The sequence below is a fragment of the Pseudopipra pipra genome, chromosome 1 (assembly GCF_036250125.1).
Source record: "Pseudopipra pipra isolate bDixPip1 chromosome 1, bDixPip1.hap1, whole genome shotgun sequence".
NCBI classification, from domain to species: Eukaryota; Metazoa; Chordata; class Aves; order Passeriformes; family Pipridae; genus Pseudopipra; species Pseudopipra pipra.
Window position 1 is genome coordinate 32415127 of NC_087549.1, and position 3729 is coordinate 32418855.

Here is a 3729-nt window from a genome sequence, read left to right on the forward strand (position 1 = left end):
GTGCAGGAACATGTGTAGATGAGCCCTGGTAGATGAGCACAGGACTATGGCTGCCTGCAGCTGTGATGAGAAGGGAATGCTGGATGTCAGAACATGAGTAGGATGCTGTGCTTGCACACACTCTGCAACACAAGCTGCTAGCATGGGGCGTGGAGGGGAGATCCCTAGAGCCGTCTTAGCACCCCATTCTTCCTCTCCCACTAAAAACCTCTCCCCGGATACAGCTACTAGCTTTTGTAATGGTTTAGCTCCAGCTATTCCCCACATCTTACTGTCACAGCAGCTTTCCTCAATAATTGGATTAGAAAAGAAAGCCTCCAGTTAATCCAGCGCCATAGGCACCGGCCCAGGCAAAATGTTTGCCAAAATGTTTTCAATAAGAATAGATAACATTTTAAAGGCAGTTTGGTTAGCCTGTACAGACAGGAATGTGTTTAAAGACTTTTTTTTTTTTTTCAAAATACATTGTGGCTCCTTGGCTAAGAGCTACAATTGCCCCGCTTAGGAAGAGGGAAACAAACATCCTGCCCATTTAACTTACACACAAACAACACAAACACTTGATCCTGATGGCTGCACATTCATCATTGAGCTCAAAAGCTTTTTCTATTATTATTTTGCAGAAGAAATGAATTGTTTGTGTATTGTCAGCATTAAACAGACAGATAAGTATGTAAGCTGAAATGTTATTTCTAAAGTTATTTTAAATATTTGGGTTGTCCACTTAAATTATGTCTAAATAAAGTTACTGTGAATTTCTTCATTTCTTTGAGGGCATAGTAAAGCCACATTTTCTGTCATTAGATACATCAGCATTTCATGGCCAGGCAAATACACATGGCAGGTCAATTAGCATACTAGGGGTTTGGGGTTTATATAACTAAATTTCTAACTTTGTTGGGGACTGTCCCTAGACTTCCCAGCTCTTTTTTTTTTTTCCTAAGGGAGAAAAGTAGCTGTGTGACTAAACACCTGGAATTTAGGCTTAGGATGACAAAATAAGCCATAAATAGGTACCCTCATCAACCAGTTCTGCCTGACCTACTGTTTCAGGGACTGTCAGAAGACCTTATATCTCAGTGATAGAAAGTTTTATTTCCTATTTTTGGGGTATGAACTTGGCAGCAAGGGAAAACTGAGTGGAATCCCAAAGCTTCTGTACTTGGAAAACCTGGGTTTAAAGCATTAATGGACAGAAACAGACTTTAAGGCTAAATACCTACCAGATTACTATTTGCATTATGATCATCTGCCTTTGTTGAACAGAGGATTTGTCTACTCAGAGATGCAAGAAAAATTAGGAACCAAATTCAGAGGTTAAGTTAATGCTTTTCTATGCATCAAACTCTTGATTAAATGCACACTTTCAGAACCATAGTGGCTCAAAACTTACTCCTTTAATTTATGTGCGTTCACTACACAGCTCTGATCCCAAATGAGTTTTCCCAAGTTGCTCCTGATAACAAGACTCAGAGTTTGTCTACACACAAGAGTTAGGACTGACTATGATGGTGTTTGAATCTAAAGAATAACACTTGCTCCTAATTATTTATTCATTATGAAGTAAAAAGGTATGCTCCTGATTAGCTTACCTCACTTAGGTCCTCTGCACAAGTCCTTACGATGTAAGCTAAAGTACCCACTTACTGTGTGTTAACAACTTTACATACACAGACAGGCCTAACAGGGGGGGAAGAACAATTTATATTATAATGGGCATCTAACTTAGGTGCTCCAAGCTGCAACTACATTAATACATAAAATAACCTACAAGCACATGATACAGGAAACTACTAACACCAAAAGCAAAGATACTTGAAGCCCAAACTTGTCTTAACTCACTCCAACTACGGAGTGGATACACCCATTTTAGAGATCTGGAAGTCCCAGATTCTTTTTAAAGACTAGGGAATAGAAGCCCTAGAAAAGCATTATAGATGAACCAAGGATGCAATTTGTTCTGCTTACTGGGAAGTAGAGTGCTACAGAACGATCTTCAAATACCTTGTTTACATGACTGTAAGCTTAGCATCATTAAGATAGGAGCTTTCTGAGAAAACTTTCATCAGCTGCCTATCCCATCAGGTCATTACAGCAGGACAGAAAATGACAAGAGGTGCACCCATGTCAGCTCACTTGGGTTTAGCAGTAAAATTCCACATCATCCTAAGGAATGAAGGCAAGTGTTCCTACATTAAGTTACTAGGCTAAAGTATTGATTTAAAACTTTTACCTGAGCTACTTAGACTATTATTTCACCATAAAGTCAGTGTAGTTTATTAGCCACAGCCCTGAAGAGACATAGCAGTTCTCATAGTTTCTGATCAGAGTGTTAAAGGAAACACTCAGCATCATGTGGTAGTTGCAGCAGTTTAGGGTAATATAAACAGGAAATACCCTGGTTCCCACTCCATCCTCAGGCACAAATCTTCTCTTCCTGCTTTACAGGAGTCACCCATACAACTGGGAAGCCATCCAGTCAACAGAAAACCCTCTTGGACAGGTGATTAGTTTCTCTATGTGACCCACTTTTTTTTTAAAACAGTGGGACTAGAGATGACAGAAGTTTCAGTATTGTTTTAAAAACAGCTCATCTGTATCAGAAAACCTAGCAAATTGAATTTTTCTGGAGGCTTGAATTAAATTTATGCTCAGTCTCCCACTCTGCAAGACAAGCACTATGCAGACTAAAGGTCCTCTCCAGAAGCACTTAAGCAAGTCTCACTAGATCAACAAGGTATCTGGTATTCCCTTTTTATGACTTTTGAATAGGAGATAAAAAGTTTTAGAAACATACTCAGAGTGCACCAGCCACAAGCCAGCCTTCAGCCACACGGTTGAAAAACTGAGAGAAAAGGTAGTAACCTTAGAGAAACCAGGATAACCACCCATTCAGTAATTAAAGGAGAACTCTGCAAGCCTTGAAACTTGCTTTTTAAGTAAGTCTGTAACCACGGAAAGTGGCATGATGTTTTACAGAACCTTGGTATTATTGATCAGCTTCTTGTTTTTCCTTTTCAGTCAGTCTAATTAAGTGTCTTAAGCATCAATACATCAAACTTTTAAAATTGCTTCTTAGTCTGACACAGTAGTAAAGATTGAGACATCTTAAAAACAAATGCGCAGTAAAATGATGCTATGTAATAGAATGAAATTTGCTGTATTTGCTCTTAGTGACTTTGCTGGGAGTTAATTTGGCTCTGGGGAAGTCATTAAAAGACTTTTTCAAAAGAACATGGAATTTGGAGTCAGGGTTAATGTAAACAGTTTCTTCTACTTTCAATTAGTTTCTAAACAGAGTTAACAACACTGTTCTTGACACAGATACCAATTTTTTATTTTATATGTATTATGTGTATGCAGTAATAACTACAGCTGTACTGAAACTCCATTTACTTTTTAATTCACTACAACTGCATCTACCCCAGGTCATTTTTTCCATAGATCTGAATGCAGATCTATAGAACACCAAAATTAATATTCTTCAATATCTCTTTGACCAGCTCTTCAATGAGTTTAGACGCTAGACAAAACTGTCAGCTCCTACAGCCTAATTTCACAGTACTTACCAATAGACTTAGAGAGATTACACTGTAAACCATGTAGCTGATGAAGTGGATACAGGAATTGAGACATAAATATTTGATCTGTGTTGATACTAGAGAGCTGCAGAACAGGCACAAGTAGTTTGTGTTAGTTCAGTCTTTAAAGGAAACATTTCAATCACTG